Source organism: Dasypus novemcinctus, chromosome 19 (assembly GCF_030445035.2).
Source record: "Dasypus novemcinctus isolate mDasNov1 chromosome 19, mDasNov1.1.hap2, whole genome shotgun sequence".
In the NCBI taxonomy this organism is placed as follows: Eukaryota; Metazoa; Chordata; class Mammalia; order Cingulata; family Dasypodidae; genus Dasypus; species Dasypus novemcinctus.
Genome location: NC_080691.1, coordinates 32,969,451 through 32,982,260, shown reverse-complemented (window position 1 = coordinate 32,982,260; position 12,810 = coordinate 32,969,451). Strand labels below are relative to the sequence as shown.

At 43.5% G+C, this 12,810-nt stretch overlaps 1 protein-coding gene across 6 annotated transcripts in view; it reads right to left on the bottom strand.

Moving 5' to 3' along the window:
* ACACB (acetyl-CoA carboxylase beta) overlaps window positions 1-12,752 on the bottom strand; it is a 140,861-nt gene extending 128,109 nt beyond the window's left edge. The window contains exons 1-2 of one of the 6 annotated variants that reach the window (XM_058281500.1): window positions 12,726-12,752; window positions 253-341 (exon numbers count right to left, since the gene is read on the bottom strand). The gene's annotated coding sequence lies outside the window, so the exon portion shown is untranslated. Of the gene's footprint in view, window positions 1-252; window positions 342-7,875; window positions 8,499-12,725 lie in introns of those variants that run through there. The other 5 variants (XM_058281504.2, XM_058281501.2, XM_058281499.2 and 2 more) reach the window with 5 other exon arrangements.
* Between the last annotated feature and the right edge of the window lie 58 nt (window positions 12,753-12,810).

The window sequence follows — 12,810 nt, the reverse complement described above, 5'->3', positions numbered from 1 at the left end:
AGCCAAAGGGATCTTGTAAAAATCAAATAACACCGCTAGTGCCCCGACCATGGTTCCTAAGTACACCTTTCACCAAAAGAACCAGGACTCCTTGGAGAAATGGCTGGTTCCAGGGATGGGGAAGACATGTACAGGATAAGCCGGGATATCTTGCTCTGCCTGAAAGTAAGGAACTGAAGGGGCTTGCCAAAGAAAGGATAATAAGGAATGGAATGGAGTGCAAGACATCAAACATGAGGTCATGTTACTCACAACAAAAACAACAGGGGAGCGGATGTAGCTCGGGTGCTCGAGTGCCTGCTTCCCAGGTACGAGGTCCCAGGTTCGATCCCGAGTACCTCCTGAAAACAAAAACAGGCAAACAAATGAAAACACCAACCTGGGGAGCCTGTGGTTGAAGCATGCTTCTCACACACGAGGTCCTGGCTCAATCTCCAGCTCTGGTACCTCAAAAACCACCACCAACACAACAAAACAAAACAAAAAACCCAACAGACACCTCATAAAATCGACTTACCAAAAAAAAAAGAATGTAATCAAGCAACTATCCTGGGTAACCAAGTGGTTGATGAGAGTAGCACCTTCTAGTACTTTCCAGAACAATCACAGCTAACAAATGCAGAAGGAAGAAAATCACCACTTGCAACTAGTAATGAAATAATGATCTGGGCTCCAATCAATGACTTGTAAAACAATTTGGTGAACCATCAACGGGGAATTTAATAAGGGAAGGTCGGGATGGTCTAACCAAGGTCAACATCACTGATATTGGGAAAATACAACATTCTGCTCTTCTTAATGTGATGTAATAGAAAGCATTCTGCAATACCTTTAAGGTTATCTTGCCAAAGATTTGCATCTGAATTGCATCCTAAAGGGATGGAGGGGAAGCAGAGTTGGCTCAATTGATAGAGCATCCGCCTACCATACAGGAGGTTCAGAGTTCAAACCCAGGGCCTCCTGGCCTGTGTAGTGAGCTGGCCCACGTGCAGTGCTGCCACATGCCAGGAGTGCCATGCCACACAGGGGTGTCCCCTGTGTAGGGGAGCCCCATGCACAAGGAGTGTGCCCTGCGAGGAGAGTCGCCCCATGCAAAAAAAAAAAAAGTACAGCCAACCCAGGAGTGGTGCCGCACACACGGAGAGCTGACGCAGCAAGATGACACAGCAACAAAAAAAGAGACACAGATTCCCGTTGCCGCCAAGAATGCAAGCAGACATAGAAGAACACATAGCAAATGGACACAAGAGCAGACAATGGGGTGGGAGAGGGGAAATAAATAAATAAAATAAATCTTTAAAAACTAAATAAATAAAAGGGTGGAGGACCATGTTAAATGACACCTGGAAGATACAAGTAGCCAAATCCAGGATGTGGAAAATTCTATGGGATAAATGGCCCAGTTTTTTCAACAAGTAACTGGCTTTTTATTAAAGGTGGTGGGGTATATTATAAAGTAGAAGACACTTACTAGGACCTTTCAAGTGTCCTGATTTGAACAAAACAATTGTTAAAAGACATCTTTGATACAACTGGAAGACTTTGAACATGAACTGGATACTAGATTAACACATTATCATTAATTGTGTTGGACATACATGGCAATGCTTTAATCTTTTTTAGAGATACGTACTCAAGTATTTAAGAGTAAAATATTATGATGTCTGGCTCTGAGATTTGCTTTAAAATACTCTGGATAAATAAAATTCTAGTTAATATGAATGAAGTATTTGGGAAGAAAGACAGATGTCTTCAATTTATGTTAAATACATTTAATAAATACAGGAACAAACACAGGATAAAGCAAATATAGTAAGATGATACTGGTAGAATATAAATGGTGGGTATGTAGGCACTCACTATAAAATCTGACTGTTTTAAGTTTGAAATTTTCATAATAAAATGCTAGGGAAAATCACAGTGGGGAACAGTACATGTTAGGTAGGTAAAATTAGAACAACAGAAAGTAGATGGTTATTGAAGTGGGTGATGAATACGTGGAGATCACTGTGCTTGTCACTCTAGCTCTATGTGTGTTTTAAAAAGTTCACTTTTTTCTACACCAATCTAGAATGGCTGCAATTTTTTTAAAATGGAAAATCACAAGTGTTGGAGAGGTGTGGGAAAATAAGAACACTCATTCATTGCTGGTGGGAACATAAGATGGTGCAGCAGCTGTGGAAAACAGTTTGGCAAGTCCTCAGAAAGCTAAGTATAGAATTATCATATGACCCAGCAATCCCATTTCTAGATGCATGCCCAGAAGAATTGAAAGTAGGGACTCAAACAGATATTTGCACACCAAAGTTCATAGCAGTATAATTCACAGTTGTCAAAAGATGGAAGCAACCCATTGTCCTTCAACTGATGAATGGAAAAAAAAAATGTGGTATATACATACTATAGAATATTACTCAGCCATAAAAAGGAAATGAATTTCTGATACATGTGACAACATGGATGAACCTTAAAGACACCATGCTGGGGAAGCAGACTTGGCCCAATAGACAGGGCGTTCACCTACCACATGGGAGGTCCGCGGTTCAAACCCCAGGCCTCCTTGACCCGTGTGGAGCTGGCCCATGCGCGGTGCTGATGCACGTAAGGAGTGCCCTGCCATGCAGGGGTGTCCCCTGCATAGGGGAGCCCCACGCACAAGGAGTGCGCCCCGGAAGGAGAGCTACCCAGTGCAAAAGAAAGTGCAGCCTGCCCAGGAATGGTGCCGCACACACGGAGAGATGACACAACAAGATGATGCAACAAAAAAAAAACAGATTCCCCGTGTTAGAAGGACAGAAGCAGTCACAGAAGAGCACACAGTGAGTGGACACAGAGAGCAGACAACTGGGGATGGGGGAGCAGAGGGGTAGGGGAGAGAAATAAATAAAAAATAAATCTTAAAAAAAAAAAAAATTAAAGACACCATGCTGAATGAAATAAGCCAGGCAAAAAAGGACAAATATTGTAAGATCTCACTGACATGAAATAAATAGAATACGCAAACTCATGAAGTCAGAATCCAGAATACTAGTTCACCAGGGTACCGTGTTAGAGTAGGGAATAGAGTTGAGGATCAGTATGTACAGTTTCTATTTGAGATGATGGAAGTTTTGGTAATGGATGGTGGTAACAGTAGCACAAATTGTGAATGTAATTAACAGCACTGAATTATATATATGAATGTGGTTAAAAGGGAAAATCTTAGGTTGCTTATGTTATTAGAATTAAAATTAAGAAAAAAAAATCCATGGACCTGCACAACACAGTGAACCCTAGTCAAACCATGGACTATAGGGAATAGTAAAATTATAAAAATGTGCCTTCATCAATTGTAGCAAATGTAAGGTGTCAATAATAGGGTAGTGTTTGGGAATCCTGTATTTTATGCACACTTGTTCTGTAAACCCACTTCTCTAATTTAAAAAATACATAAAACATAAATAAGATTCAAGGCACCTGCCTGAAGATTAAAACCTAAACACGAATAGCTAATTCTTGTTAGTGCTTACTGGGTGCCACGTTCAGTACTAAGCATTTTATGATCATTGTCCTGCTCAGCCCTGAGAGATCAGTACCATGAGCCACCAAATCTGCTCAAGAGAACACTCAGGGTCTGAGAAGCTCAACAACTTGTCCCAGTCACACCGTGGAACTGAAGTCTCAAACTTTTCGATGTCTTCTCTTTGCATTCCTTTCCATCGTCACTGCCCACTCTCCAGCCACAATGACCCAGCACATTCCCTCTGCACCTTCTGCCCGACCATCTAGAATGTTCTTCCCCTCTCTGCCCTCCTCCACCTCATTGCAGTTATCTGGTCCCTTTTTCTGTCTTTGGCTTCAATGTCCCTACCTTACACCTGCCCTGACACCCTATGGTCTTATCTAGGTCCCTTTTCTTCACTTCACTTATCCCGTTTGCACAACACTGCATTTCCTCTGATATACTTGTTTCTTTTCCTGCCCTGGAATGGAAGCTTCCCAAGGGCCACGACGGGCTGTCTTGCTCTGGCTCCCCAGTGCAGTGCTACATACATACTCAGAAGGGTTCACTAGATACTGGTTGAATATATCAGTGTTTGCACCAAGCCCAGGTGTGTCTAAATGCTGAGCCTATCCCTGGCGGGTCCTCCTGTCCCATTTAGCCTCCAGATGTGTGTGTGTCCAGGTAAGGTATTGGGCAACCACCTGCACGGGCAGGTGACCCCCACCCCCACCACTGCAGCTGTTTCCTCTTCCTGGGCATCCAGCTCTCACTCTGTGCTCCCACACCTCCTGTCCTCCTCCCAGTAGCCACCACAGATTAGATTATGTATGAGGGGATTACAGCAGGTACACCTGAATCTCCCAATCAAATGTAAGCTCCGCGAGGGCAGGTCTGACTCTTATGGCTCTGTTTGACTCACCCGACACAGAGGCCTTGCCCAGAGGGTCATCAGTAAATAGCTGAGGAACCAGAGACCCCTTTTGTGAACCATCCCTGCTGGGCATAGCTGCAAGGAGGCGCTGCAAGGAGGCTCGGTGGCTGGCCTGGCTTTTCAAATCAGGGTCTACCCAGATTCATAATTAACTCCTGATTTTTATCACCCCCCACCTCTTCAAATGCAAGCAGGCATTTAAAAAGCACCTCTGATTGACAGGGCTCTTGTCAATCCAGTGTAGACTCAGTGAGAGGCACAGGACAGTCCCTCAGCAAAAAAAAAAGCTTGGTGAAGAATCAAAAAAACTAGTCTTTGTTGCATATTTATTTTATTCCAGGTCTTATACTGTGTACTTTACACTTACTATCTCTTTAAATCTCCTCCAGAACTCTATGGAGAATGTGCTCCCGATTTATAAGAGATGAGGTCTGGGGGAAGTCGATTGCCCACAATCACATCACCATTTCGTGGGAGAGCTGGGACCTGTGCTGGGCTGCCCAGCTCCAGTGTTTTTGTGTGTGTACATATGTGTGCATGCATGTGAGCAGCCTTCATCACTTCTCATACACCCACCTCCTTACCCCAAGGCTGACAGCGCAAATGCCTACTAGCAGATCTCCCTGAGACCGAGCTCCCATTTTCACACACACACACGCACACTTGCAAACACACCAGCTCTCAGCCCTGCTCGGAAGCTACAGCCTGTGAATCCCAGCCACTACTCCTGCCTGCCAGGATCCTGAAATAGAACAAAATAAAATCAGTTTCCTCAAGAGGTAGCCATGGAATACCTATCCTGAAAGATGTCCCTGTCCCTCCCCCCAAAATAACATTTCTGGAGCCGAATCTCATTCATATCTCCAAGTCCCAGGGATGCACGTTAGCATATTAAAGGCTCAGAGAAGGCCTGCTGTAAAGGGTCTGGACTTCTTGCACTTGGCCCGGTGTTTCCCACTGACAGGAACCAGGGCCTCTTCCACGTTGCCTGGTTATCATTCCACAGCAGATGGGCTCCAACGGTCCCACTTTGTTAGGAAGTGTGCAAGCAAGAGACCACAGCTTCCCTTATAATGGAATGGGGAAAGCCTTTTAGATCAGTTGAGAAAGGTGTTTAAACAGATTATTCAAGTTAGTACTGGAGCTGGCAACTAATTTACTTTCTAATAAAAAGAGGAGTATATTCAAGGATGTCCTTTGATATCATTCTCACTTGCATTATGATTTAGTTTGACGTAAAAAAGTGGAGCTTTCATTAGTTCAAAAGGAGTGGCCCCAACACTGGGCTAAATGGAAGGACAGTTTCTCAAGGGTGGATATTTTCCAGGGCCCAAAAGAAGTAAGGCTGGCAAAGGTATGCTGGGTGCTCAAAGGTCCAGAAAGCAGGAATGTGGATTGGAGCAGTAGCTGGTTGGAGCTCTGCCATCTGCCAACTGGTTGACCCAGGCCTATCCTGGAAATTCTCTGAATCTGGGTTTCCTTGCCTGTGAAATGGAGTAAATAACATCTACCCCTGAAAACAACAACAACAAAACAACCCAAAGTACCTACCTCCTAGGATTGCCCGTGTTAAATCAGATCATGGAGTTAAACTCCTGGTATGTGTCTACTCCTCAGTAATCATTACCTCAGTTTCCCTACTAGCCCAACTGGGCTCTCAAGTACAAGTAACCCTAGATCTTCAAAATAAATAAATGTGGGTATATCTTCCTGGAGAATTGTCTTACTCTCTGGTAATAAGTTTAAGTTTTTCAAAAATCACTATTATAACAAATAGACCTATTAGAATAGAAGGTAAAATGTACATTAAGTTTTCTGGTGAAACGTAAGATTGTGGACTAGCCTTGGGGCTTCCCCAAGCACCCACAGGCTCTTCTCTGAGGTGATAAGCCTGAGTCAAAATTCTGAGGAAACTTTAGGTTAAGGTATTCCAAAACTTGTACGGGGTAAGACTTTGAGGAAACCTCCAATTCAAAAGATCAAAATGTGGGGAACTGGGTGTGGCTCAAGCAGTTGGACACCTGCCTACCACATGGGAGGTCCCGGGTTTGGTTTCAGGGGCCTCCTAAAGAAGACAAGCTGGTGCAGTGAGCTGACGCAACAGAGACATAACAAGGAAACACAATGGGAGACCCAACAAGTAAGGAATGGAGATGGCTCAAGGTACTGGGCACCTCCCTCCCACATGGGAGGTCCCGAGTTCAGTTCCTAGTGCTCCCTAAAAAGATGAGCAGATCGTGAGCTCAAACAATGAGGGGGTAGGGGAGAAATAAATAAATCTTAAAAAGAATCAAAATGTTTATTTCCTCATGAGGATCAAATACCACACATAATATAATACTGACTTCTGTCTCACACTTAGAGGTGATTCACTGTGCATTCAACTATGAGGGAATTTACAAAACACCTGAGTGGAGAGCGGATGAAACTTCCTTGGCCAGTTTTAACCCTCTGCACAAACATCAAACACCCTTTCAGAGCTCCTCAAAGAAAGATCACAAATTAGGGATATTCCCCTCGGGTCAGCCGCCCTCAGGATTGGCAGTGTCTTTCAGAGAAAACTTGGGAAAAGTCAGTAGGAAAATCATGTCTTTTTAGTGTTCCAAGACATCGTTAGAAGAAAACAGCAATTTACAAAACAATTTCTTTAATGTAACGTTCTTTGTGATCTATTAACTTTAATTTAAAAAAAGTGTAAAAAAAACAAAATAAAACAAAATAATTTCTGTACCTTTCAGTCTTTAAACAGGAAGTCCCGCATCCCGGGAATCCTCCGCTATACCAGGAAAATTGGGATGGTCGATCCCCCTACCTATATCTAAGTCCCTTTCTGTGAAATAATAATAATTATAGACATGAGAGATACGTATGTGCACTTATGTGAATGCAGAGTAAAATTGCAGACGGCTCCCTCTGTGGAGGAGGGGCAAAGCGGCAAGGCTAGCAGAAGCAGAAGTAAGCTTTCCATTTTAATCCCTACTGCTTCACCCCTTTCCTTGAGTATTACTTTGTAATGATTTCTTTTAAAAACAAAATTAAAGAAAATCACATCTGTCTAGCAATATAGGACCACCACAAATGTTTTACTCAAAGTTTGCATTTTTTAAAAATGAGCAAGTTTGAGAGACTGAACAGCTCTAAGAAATGGAATCCTTTTCCTTAAGACAGAAGATTGGGGGCGGGGACAGAGGAACCACAGAACGGCCTTTAAATGGTCTGTGGAACTCCTTTAAAGGAGTGTGCACAGATCCGCAGCATACAATCATTTAAAGAAGCAAAGAAAGGCTCCTCTCCAACTACATTACATTTCAAGCCCTTTCCATCAGCGTCCTTCCAGCATTAACGGTTGTTCCCCTGGAAAGCCCAAATCCAAACTTTTGTCCAGGAGTCGTGTGCATGACATTTTCCCATTAATTTGAAGGTTGTCTTTAAAGTCTAATTCCAGGAAGGGATCACTTACCGCTTGGCTCTTTGTCTTTTCTTTACCCATGTCCTCTCAACTGGGCGCGCAGGCTTAGCTTTTCCAGCTCCTTGTTTACTGAGGGCCTGGATCTAGGACTGCTAGCTGTTCACTGTTGTGACTGTAAATGTCACTTTTAGATGAACCGGCCCCTGCTGTTTAAAAATATCCCCGCTGGACTTAACCTTCAAGGCACTGAGACCAGCAATAACCGAGGCAAAGAGGGAAAAAGATCCCACACGGAACCACTCATGCAGCACTTGCCCTTCTAAGAGGGTTCTGCTTTCCACCTTTCAATCCCATAACTCGCTTTATGTCAAAATTCTTAGATATCTAAGCCACTAGGCATCTAAAGTCCAAGTTGTTAAAGCAACACGAACATGCTGAAAATTAACTGCAAACAGGTTGTTGTTTGTCTGAGAAATAGCTTCTCCAATAAGCCCATAGTGAAAAAGTCTGAAATGGGTTAAAGCTAATCACTGTCAAAAGATCACCTGACTTTTCTTCTTGGAAAAGATTTGGTGAAACCCTCAAGCCACTCAATGAAATGTTTCCTAAGGGGGGGTAGGGGAGACTTGGGAAAAACAAAAAGAAAACAACTGCATTCACCTTCAGGGTAGGCTGGCACTTGCTAGGGCTGAGAAGAGGACAGAAATTCAGTACACGCAGCAGTTACAGAATGTTCTGTGATGTGGGGAGGGCTGGAGGCATGTAGCACAAAGGTTACCTCCAGACCCAAACCAGAGCCAGCCAGGCAGGAAAGCAGACCACACAGAAGGGCACTGTGCTCAGGCCAGAGGTAAAAGGAAGCACCAGCCAGTAAACCAGAATGCCCCACTACTAAAGAGTACATGGGAAAACCACAGAGCACCAACGCTATTGTAGAAGAGTTTAAATCACCACTGGGAGAACTGCAGCACTCACCCTGCCGGAGTTAACTTCATTTATAGACTTGTTTTCCAATAAGAAAAAGCAACAGAATATTGCATTTCTTGGATAATACTGCTCTGGATTTGTAAGCACGAAAATCATTCTTGCCTACTCACATCTTTTTTAAGTCTCCAGATCCTCCGCTGTAACCTGGGATATCACCACATACATTTTATAGGAGTTGAGGGTTAAATAACACATGTCAAGTGTTTAGCACAATGCCAGGTGTATGTTAAGCTCTCAAAAATTGGTAGCCCCATGATCATTCCTGGACCATTAAGACAGCCTCATTCTACAGTAAGTCAGACAATCCCTTGGAAGAGGACTGCCCCAAAATTACAAAACGGTCCTTCTGTGCTTCCTAAGACAGCCAGCCATGACTCAAGTAAATTTTTAAAAACTCCATTAAAAAAATATTCCACCCTGATGACTCCAAATAACTATGATTTAGGCAGGGTGTCGGCAGAGTCAAGACTTTGAAGTCAGGCTGGAATGGGTTTGAATTCTACTCTATTACCTCTGACTCTGTTTCCTTAAGCAACTACTTCATGAAGTTGAGAAAACGAAATAAAACTATATATATCAAGCTAGTCCAGTGATATGTTTATAACAGCCACTTAATAAATTTCAAATAAAATTCATTACTTTCAAAAAGACTAGAAACGGGAAGTGGACTTGGCCCAATGGATAGGACATCCACCTGCCACATGGGAGGTCCGTGGTTCAAACCCCGGGCCTCCTTGACCCTTGTGGAGCTGGCCCATGCGCGGTGTGGATGCGTGCGGGAGTGCCGTGCCATGCAGGGTGTCCCTCCCCGCGTAGGGGAGCCCCACGCACAGCAGTGCACCGGGTAAGGAGAGCCACCCAGCACGAAATAAATTTCAGCCTGCCCAAGAATGGCACTGCACACATGGAAAGGTGACACAGCAAGATGATGCAACAAAAAGAAAAACAGATTCCTGTGCCATTGACAACAGAAGCAGACAAAGAAGAATACACAGGGAGTGGACACAGAAAACAGACAACCGGGATGGGGGGGGGAAGGGGAGAGAAATAAATGAATAAATCTTAAAAAAAAAAAAAAGACTAGAAACACCACCAGCCCCTCCACTTCCTCGCTTGCCTCCCACTGATGAAGAACTCTCTGGTGGTTCAGCTCTCCCATGATACTTTAAAATATAGGTATTTTCTAGAAGCCAAATGGAAGGCTTGAAACCAAAGTTAATCATAAACAAACAAAAGAAAAAATACATTTCTTCAAATATACTTTAGATTCAGAAAATTGAACATATTAAATTACCTGCCTCCACACCCATCCCCAATAAAAAATTAAATAAGTGACCACATAGCTTAAGGAAACAGGGCATCTGGAAAGACGTTGAGGGACCTGCTGCAAACCAGACACTTTATTATAAAAATGTTGCTCTGGGTGGTATATGGGGACCTCATATTTTTTTAATGTAATATTTAAAAAATTAAGAAAAAAATAAAGAAAAAAGAAAAAAAAATGTCCCTCTCCCCTGGGACCAATTAAATCAGACTCTCTGGGGCTGGGGCTCAGCATGAGCATTTCTGAAGTCCTCCCAGTGACTCTACGGTCAGGCTTGGGGCACACAGACCACATGTTTGAAGCCTCCTAACCTGCTTCAGGAGGTGAAGCTGATGGCCCCCCTCCCATACTTCAAACACTTCTAGCTGAGAGGGACAAAAGAATGCAGGGAAATACACAACTGTCAGGAGTCAAAGAATGGAAAGTTGTACAAGCCTCAGGCTTGAAGGAGTCTGATCCTCATTTGCCACCGATCTTCTGGCCTGTCCCACTCAGAAGTCCCTGTACTTCCAAATAAACTTCAAAAAATTGTTAAATAGTTTCAGTTGAGATCTCAACAAGGTAACCTTAAACTGTGAGGCCCAAATTGGTGTCCAAAGGACTCTTTAAATAGGAAAAGAGGCCATCTTTAACAGGTATATGTGGTAGTCATTCTTCAGTTTGAGTCAGTTACTGCAAGTCAACAGGTGCAGGGTGGCCCAAAGTAGCCCAGGGCCTGGTTTTCCTTCTAAACCTTGAAGGTTTGGCAGGACAAAAAGCCACTGCACACACATAACACCTAAGAGTCTGCTTCTTCACCAAAAGCTCTTTTTAAGGCACTGTGTCATAGTTGGCTTTTATACCAGGAGCAAACTGGCACAGAAAGTAAATTTTAAAAAGAGGAAATTGTATTCTCTAATAATGGAAGCATACTAACAACATGCTAAATTCTATTAAAATGCACACACATACACCTTATATCCCAACTTTGCCCTGCTGGACTCATATAAAAAACATATATAGTGCCGTTCACACAATTATTTTCCAACTTGGGGTTCCCAGGACATTTTACATAACTAACTTCCGTGTGGCTGACTAGGTTACAAATTCTGAAAGCCCTCAGCAGATCCTTTTTCTGAGAAGGGAGGGGACAGGAATTTTTGGCTGGGCTTGCACGTGCCTCCCATGAGCCATGAACCGCTCAGTTCTGTGCATAGCATGTGGTTCCTGTTACCTGGTTTCATAGTCGTATCCTCTAAATAAAATGCTCTCCTTTCTCTTGGCCTGGAAACTATTAGCAGTTTTCCTTCTCAAACACTCCCCTACTGTGAAGTGTCTTCTTTTCTGGTCTGGCTAAGTGGTTGCTTCCTTTTTGTCCCACTGCATCAAACAATGGGAGCACATGGCACATAGGCTCTGGCATTGCTGAGGTCCCAGGGGGAGCACTGGAAACAGATCAGCAAACTACTGCTCTTGGGCCAGATCCGCAGATGCTGGTTTTTACATTTGTTACAATGCTTGAAAAGGGTATTTTGTGATACATGAAAATATTAAATTCAAATTTCATTGTCCATAAAGTTTTACTGGCACACTGCCATGCTCCCTCATTTATATCTTGCCTACAGCTGTCTTTGCCATAAGTTGAAACCATTTGACTCCAGAGCCTAAAATATTTACCATCTGACCCTTTACAGACAAAGTTTGCCAACCTCTGACCTAAAAGGCTGTTTGCCTTGTATTCATTTTTGCATACCGAGTGCTGGAATTGTAGAAAATTGGGAAACATAAAAAACTTATTACTGCATAGCTAAAAGTTCATCAAAATAAGACTTTTAAGGTCTACAGATGAAATTGCAGTTTTTTTTGTCATTTAAACTGTTACTACACTTGAATTTTGACACATTCAAAATAAATAGCTTGCTTCTTGAATTATTTGTAGTAACTCAGAGCTTATCACCTCTGCCCTTCTCACAGAACTGCAGTGGGAGAGGTGTCAAAACGTAAATGGTCTGGGAATTCTGTGCCCCCTTCTCCCTTGGATCACCGAGTCCACTGTGGGAACACAAAGTTGCCAGAAGGCAGACTCTTTGAAAAGTGCTGCTTGCTGATCACAGAATTTGGAATAATACTCTTCTTTCATAAATGAGGAAACTAAGGCCAAGACGGGAAGATTCTCAAGCAAAGCTGTTTTCATACCCCTGCTCTCCTCAGAAATGTGGTTGCTATTCTAGGTGTTCTCGCTGGGTGCATTCTTTCTTGGCCACTTACTAACCCTTCTTCGTACTTTTTGCTTCCTTCTTTCTTTCACCTTTACCGTCCACCAGACACTAAAGCTAAGTGCTGGCAGGTCAATGAGGGATCTGTTTTTTCTACGGCCCTGGCCTTACCACCTTTAGATTCCCAGGAGAGTCTAAAATCACAAGCTTACAGAGGATGGCGGAAAAGCCCCTCAGGGCAAGGCAGGCTACAGTACCCTAAGAAATGCTTTTCCCAGCACTTAGCTGCCCTTTTGGGGTCTCAGCAGACCCTGACCCCCCCAGCTCTTGGGGTCTGGAGTTGAGCTCTGAGGAGACCCACTCGCTGCCCCCGCTCCCGCTGCCCCAAAACTTACCGAAGTCAGGCAGATGGGCAGGTTGCTCCATCAGGAGCTGAGGGGGATGGGGAGGAAGGAAGAAGGGCTATGCAGGGGAGGCGGC